General features: G+C 33.3%; 1 long non-coding RNA gene across 1 annotated transcript; it reads left to right on the top strand.

Annotated features, from left to right (window-relative positions):
• The first annotated feature begins 189 nt into the window (after positions 1-189).
• On the top strand, positions 190-2,904 carry LOC119837477. Its single transcript, XR_005288150.1, has 3 exons — positions 190-328; positions 699-801; positions 1,277-2,904. It is a non-coding gene; the product is annotated as an uncharacterized LOC119837477 (long non-coding RNA).
• The last annotated feature ends 5,000 nt before the right edge of the window (positions 2,905-7,904 follow it).

The raw sequence follows: 7,904 nt of genomic DNA, 5'->3' as shown, positions 1-7,904 counted from the left end.
CAGATTCGAAATTCAAATGTAATATTTTTTTATAATTAAGTGTAACAGTATTTATGGCCAGACTAAGTATATGCTTTGGTTCAACGATTAATTCAAACAATTTGTTTTTGTTATTGTAAAGCAAATATGCAGCGGTTTGCATATAAAATTTCATTGTATAATAATATTAAAACCGAGTTTTAAATCAGTTTTAATATTTATTCTGTTTAATATATTAATTGTTCAATAAATTTCCAGCCGCCCACAACGCGTCCACATTCATTGGCGGGCAGTTCACAACTGCGCGTCAGCAGACCAACATCTGTACCTTCACAGCGGCCGGCACCGGGTGATTATTTTCATTGATTTAAATAAATTTATGACGGCTTTGATAAATTTTTTCATGAATTTGATGTTAATTATGATTGTTATAAAATGTATTGAAAAGAGGTTAATAAATGCTACTAACGGTATAAATATAAATTTATATTTATACATTCAATCTCGTATATCAAAATGGCACAATGTTTCAGTCGATTCTTGGTAATATAATAGAAAGAGAAAATAACATATAGAAAAGAGAATCACATGGCATTGGAAATTTAAATTGAATATGAAATCACCATTTTCTGTGCCTTCTATCTCATACGTATTAAGTGTTCTGATACACATAAAACATGATTTAGATCCGTTAAAAACGTAACGTCCGTGTATTTCAGCTGTCTCCCAGCCGGAGCCGGCCCGGCCTCAGACGGGGAACGAACCGCGTGTCTCCGCGTTGCCGAGGCCTTCAAGGTTACCTGCACCTAGGCGAGGTTTAAGGTAAATTTATATATTTTTATATCAAAGGATTTTTTCATTATTTATCTAATCGAAAATCGTTGGACTTACCCAAAGGGTAAAATGGCCAACCTATTATTTAGACTTCGATGTTTGTCTGTCTGTCGCCAGGTAGACAGATGAAAAATTCACAAATGGTGTATTTTTGTTGTCGCTATAACAACAAATATTCGAAATATCAGGGTTAAGCTATGGTTGACATTTGTTTGACTAGTATTGTATAAAAATCAAAAAATACAATATAAAACCACTATACAATATAAATAAATCAGACCGTTAGCCTGGACACGTTCCTGCAAGTGTGAAAATTGTGTGTGTGTGTGTGTGCGTGCGTGCGTGCGTTCATGCGTGCGTTTGTGTGTGCGTTTGTGTGTGTGTGTGTGTGTGTGTGTGTGTGTGTGTGTGTGTGTGTGTGTGTGTGTGTTGAATATATTTAAATATTGTGATTAATTTCCAGGCCGCCGTCAGTATACTCAGTGGCACCGACAGCCGACATGGACCACTATTGACCCAACGTGCCAATAACGAGGGCCAGTCCCCTTCTATTGTATTATTTTTATTCTATAAATTTTAGTATACCCATAACATGACTGATTACGAAACTCTGTGTCTTTTCTAACGTGTTATTTCATATTTCAAGTAGTATTTATAGTTACTAATGCGACGACACGGCGTCATTTTGTCGCGTATCTAACGACCAATGAACGATACGATACGTTTTTTTTTATTAAATTATGCCTGTTATTTAAAAACTTTTGTATAGACTATAGACGATGTTTGTGGCGGTTTGTCATAGATAATCTACATGATTGCGTTCGGAAATTGGAACTATTGTTTATTACTTACGTTTGTATTAACATGATAAATAAGATCCAACTTGCTGCATTGTTTTCTTAATCAATGATATTCCTTTAATTTATTAATCAGTGAAAGAAATAATTTCAACTGTTGCTAACGAGACTAGGATCTTATTCTCTTGTATGCAATTGAACGTAAACATTCAAGATTTTTCTAGAAAAAATTTTGGTATGTATGTATGTCGAGGCATGGAGTTCACTTTTCATCGTTTGAAAAGCAATTGACATTTCCACCTCTAATTATAATGAAAATTCGCTCTCTCAATGAATAATTGACGCTCAAAATTTTCCAAAAAGCTCCACCTACACGATTTGGTACAAATATAAAATAAGATAGTATTCCTATGTTTACAAAATTTAGTTGGTAGTACGGGAATATAAATCGAGGTTAGTTATTTATTTCATTAAAGACATTCGCATTTTTGCTTAAAGATTAACGTTAGGGACTTGTAATTACGCTTTAGATGTAAAATTTATTATATTATACAAATATTTACTAACTTTTTTTAATAAAATGTGGAAAAGAAAACAAAAAATACGCACAAACAACATTATCGGAACGAAGGTGAGATCTCTGTTTAAGGATGTATTTATGTATAGTTAAATTGTTGTATATTATGTATAGTCTGTTGCTATAAATATACTTTTTTAATCTGTATAATGCCTCTTTTTCGACATATCAATCATAAATAACTGTTTAATCTTATCCAAACTATAGTCTGGCTTTTAACTGTAATCGAACACGCAATAGAACTAACTTTTAATATTTATTGTTATTAAAACAATATTAACAATTATTCAAATATTTCATTTTCACTTAAACTGTATGGATGATTTGCTTCATTTACGTCACAAACGCAGTATATTTTGCAAAATTGTTATTTTTCGCTAATTATTCCTTGGATAGAGCCATTGATCATTAGTATTTAATATCTTCTGTATTGTTTAAGATATTAGCATATAAATTGTTTTAGCATTTGAAGCCAGTAAAAGAGATGCAAATAAATTTTATCAATTTTATACATTTATATGGGTGTTTTGATTATTTTTTTATGGAATTTTGATTCAAAATTGATACCACGGTTAACTTTATATTTGAATGTGTTTCGTCCGTAAGTCGCTTTATGTCGTTGAGTTGTGCTGTGCGGTAATTTCGACACGTTGTGCCTTATTTAGGTAGACTAAGGGATTTTGTTTTCATTTTCTAATAAATCTTGTATTTACATTAGCTTTGTTTTATTTTTCGCTCCTTGTTATCGCTTTTTGCAGCTTTCGTGGTTTAATGATTCGTTGTGTTGACGGAACAGGCTTTTTATTACAAAAAATTATGAATTACGGGCGCTACAGCCAGAGGCCCCCAAAAAAAAAATATCATAAAGAATATACTTATTAAACGTGTCTGCACGATGCAGACCTCAGACCTGAGTTCTTTTCCAGCAATATATTGGAAAATTCTAATAATGTTTACTTAATTGCTAACTAAGAAAAGACGCTTCCACATTCCGTTCCCGTGCAAATGGCGTCCTCAGCACTTTAGCATGAAGGCAAAAATTGTAATTCATGAAAAAGCATACTATATTTTGTATATCGTATTAACAAAATATCCAGCAATTAGTTATATAGTTAGCCTATAATCGATAAACAGGCTGAATCGATTTATATCTGAATAGCAGGAACAACATTAAGAAAAGGAGAACTATGCAACTGGTTGAATAAAATAAGGATTTTCATGTTAATTGTGCGCAATTTTTTGTAATTCATAAGTACGAGTAAGATAACTCGCACGTTTATTTAAATTTATCTGCTAAAGTGATTGTTTTTATGAATAAGTTTTTATATTGTAACATCTAAATTCAAGCACTGAAGTGATGGATGTCTTTCCTTCACTATTAAACCACTAAAACGCTTTTAATGACATATGGTTCTAAGAGAGTTTTTGATCTGAGAGATATTTGGTCATATACTATATATATTAACATAAATATGAAATTTTAGCTTACAACTGCTTGTAAACTTACAAGTAGTTACAATGCTAAACTCAGGTCACAAAATTTTATGTTTTATTCTATTACAAACCAGGTCGGATATTAAACGAGTTATTAACGTCAATCTTCCGCCACGGCAATCTGGGAACGTGTCCTTAATCCTGCTGAAGTGTACTTGACTCCTACTTGTGAAAAATGTGTTGAACGTACCCATTCCTTTCCAGTGAATAAACTTATCGATCGCATTAAGGAAATTTTAACATGTTAATATGTGTCCATTTATTTTAATTCATTTTATTTAATTTCAAGTAACACAGTCTTATTTTGTTAGTAACAATTAATTCTTAAAAACTATGTTATGTCTTAAATACATTAATTATGACTACTAGGTATCAGTCACTGCCTCAAAGCTATAATGGAAGCAGAAAGTTTACAGCAGTGGTTGACATACCAGCAGTCGAGCCGGCTCGCTACACAGCGCATGACATCATTGGGGCTGGCCCGCACACGGCGCACCAGGGAAGTGCATCTTTTTCGCATTGTAAATAGATCTTCCGCTTGCTAAATTTCGAAGTGTTAAACTGGACACGGGAATAGTAGAGGAAACAAATAGCAGTTTAGCCAGACACCTGATATTCAAACGCTGAATATCCAACAGAACAAATTACCGTTTTGTGAATCGTAGTACGTAGGGCGACGCTCGAACGATGTGGTAGATTGGGTCCAATTCATATTATTAGTTGAAGTTGCAAACGAAAGCAGTATTTGTCAGGTTCAACACGAAGATAAATATTAGATGGCATGTTATCTGTATTTTTATCTTAGATCGGTCAATGCGAAATGATCGCGGTATGCAGCTAATGCTAAACACTTCCCATACATTTATAAATTTCGCCAAAATCAATCGTTCAACAACTCGCATCAGTGTAGGTATACAGAAAAAATCACTTTTCTGAAGCTGGCTTTTTTTACGAAAAGACCGCTAGGGTACTACTTGCCTCCAAAGGCAGACAAATTTTTATTTATTACCGAAATTTCCCCTTTGTGCAATATTAGTACTATAGTCACAGATAACTTAATATATCCTTATCAGTATTATCTAGTGCCACATTTTTTAAGTCAAAAGATTACATTTCTTATGTGACAAATTCCATAAAAAATTCATTTTGGTCCGTCACGTCCGGATAGGGCAGATAATATCTACAAACATTTTCTTGAAGAATTTTATTGTAGGCACCACTATAACATAATTTTGTTCTAAAATTTATAGCACTGTTCATAGTTTGGTACATAGTTGTAGTGTTTAAACTCGTCATTGGTTGCGCGGCTTACTGCTATTTTTTCATTTTTTTCTGTTGATAGTTAGAATTCACATATTATTTTATCTATGTACCCCATCCTAATTTACTACAGTTATCTTCCTTTATTGTTAACTGCTATTTTTCCTTTATTGTTGCACAACAATTTCAAAATACAGTCGCTTATTAATATCATTATATCGACTTATTGGAATTACACTAAGCTATTCCGTTACTCTACAATGGTATTGACTAATGCAAAATAACGATATAGTAAAAATCTGATTGTATGTCTTATAAAAAAATTATGTTTGTATATATTAATGCGCTAATCTCCTAAGATTGAAACTTCTAGACCGACTTCTAAAATTTTTTCATCGACAGATGATCCCTGAATGACTATGTATATGTTTACCATAGGCGAAGCCAGGGTGAACCACTAGTAAGTAATAAGACAAAACTACATTTGCCGATTAAGTAAGTATATGGCCTTAAATTTAATATATTATTAGAAAAACTTAATTTGCAAAATGCCAATAAACAGCACTTGGAATCTGTTACCGCGTTCTGATAGAGTGTAAAATCAAAGATAAGCGTGGGGTGGTTAATGAGATTATTTGCGAGGGGTTAACGTTGAATATCAGACATTGGCATTTTTTATAGATAGATCTACAATATTCGTTAATGTCCATAACTTTTAACAGTTCAATACAGATGAACAAATACGTAACATATTATTATTTAAGAACAACAAGAGCTTAAATAGTTATTATACTGCAAAAATATCAATATGAAATAATTAAAAAGGCGAATACGAATATAAAAGATGCGATTTATAAAAAAAATGTATTGATAATGGTACGTATTAAAATTAATCAATACTTTATTATTAACCTTTATATAACGGATTACAAGAGGTCATGTACATACATTATCATCATCATCATCAGCCCTTATATGTTCCCACTGCTGGGACACAGGCCTCCTATGAGGGTTCAGGCCAAAATAAGCGTATAAGCGTAGTTACATGCGACCTCAACTTACACACAAGCATTAACATGAAATTTAACAAAAAAAAAACGAAATAATGGACGGGCCATTATAGTGCATGGTTATTAATCGTTAAAAGAAATCAATTTATCATTAGGTTCCTTGTGATTAGTATCGTATCAAATATGTGGCACTTTTTTATCTGCCGTTTACTACATTGGTTCTTTAACTTTAGTCTCCTGAAGCATATAAACATACCGGTGAAGCTAATAAGTGATACTGAGCGCCCGACCGAGTACGGCCCCTCCGGCCCCCTCCATTCCTGCGACAGCCCAAGCCGAGGTACGCGGTCCCCGACAAGGGGGGACGCCCTTGAGCGTGTCGCTACCAGGGTGAACCCTCAGTTCACCCACGCGTCCATGCTAAGATGCAGTAGCCCTTCAGGCTAGCATCGAGAATCACCACAAAAAAAAAAAGTGATTTAATAATGTTGCATAAGAAACCTTCATATGTATGGCTAGATTTGCCCCGCGGTTTCGCCCTCGTCGAAGATGATGTCATATAGCTTTCTTCAATAAATGGATTATTCAACACAATCAACTCTCTATCTAATTTTTCTCTGTACCTCTGGTTGTCTGGAAGAAATCGCTATATAGTGATAAGACCGCCAATTGTTTGTATTGTAATTTTATTAAGTTTTTGTAGTTTTTGTTAAGAGCAATAAAGAATAAATATTATATACTATTTCACGCCGGTCTTCTGTGGGGGTGTGTACTTCCCCGGTGCGAGCTGGCCCCATTCGTGCCGAAGCATGCTCGACTACCACAATAATATTTGAACAATTATGCACATCACACACTCATACTCGTACTCTTGCTCTTAATAATTTATAACGCTTATTATCACACTAATATTATAAATGTGAAATTTTGTATGTTTAGTTGTTTGATCGTCAATCACGCTGAAATTACAGAACGGATTTTGATAAAAGTTAGTGTACAGACAGGGTATGACCTGACTTGGGTGATAGGATACTTTTTTCCCGATTTAATTTTCCTTTGGGATAAGACAGGAATGTTGATATCCACGCGAAGCCAGTACGAGCGCCTAGTAATTTATGTATTAGCTGATAGAGAAGGAAAATAAAGTAATATTGAAGAAAGAAAATACGTTTAAACTCAAACGCCTACTCACAACTAAGTCGGTACAAACAATTTTCACTTTCCCACAAGTAACACATTTTTACAATACTATTGTATTTTCAAATCGATTGTATTTTTTATGCTTGTTACCTCCGAACTTTTCGGTGGGAATTTTTCTGGGTGAACCAATTATAATGATGTTTCTTATTTATTTGAAGAATGCTGTTTTACCTGAACTCCCATTTAAATTTAGGACAGTTTTTTACAATGGCATCCACTAGAAAAACATATAGGTCTTAAATTTTTAACACTCATTATACAATAAAAAAACTATAAGCACTTATAAAATTAAATAAGTATAAAAGTCTTAGTATGAGAGATAGGCTTCAGCTTGAATATTTTTTTTTTTTTGAAAAAAGATCCCAGATTTGTGATAATACATCATCAATATGAATCAATTTCCTTATTAGTTCCATTAAACGTCGTTCACACTGGACTTATACCGACTGTGACTTAACATTTGCCCACACCTTCCTTCATCATAAGAGTAATAATACAATTTACTAATAAAAATAATTCGACAAGATCACAAAATTAATAATTTATAGCAATCGAACGCTTTTTATCAGTGTTTATCACATGTAAACATTTACTTCTATGAAATAATATTGCCATAACATAAAAGACGAACACATTTATAATCTGTATTAGATTGTTCTATGTGTGCGTGCATGTGAAACGAAATCGCACGTTTGCGTCAGTGTGCAACGTCGCGAGTGCTGTCTGCTAAATAGTTTTTGCTTTGTACGTTTT

Source organism: Zerene cesonia, chromosome 27 (genome assembly GCF_012273895.1).
Source record: "Zerene cesonia ecotype Mississippi chromosome 27, Zerene_cesonia_1.1, whole genome shotgun sequence".
Classification (NCBI taxonomy): Eukaryota; Metazoa; Arthropoda; class Insecta; order Lepidoptera; family Pieridae; genus Zerene; species Zerene cesonia.
The sequence above is the reverse complement of the archived record's forward strand: the minus strand, read 5'-3'. Positions and strand labels throughout refer to the sequence as shown.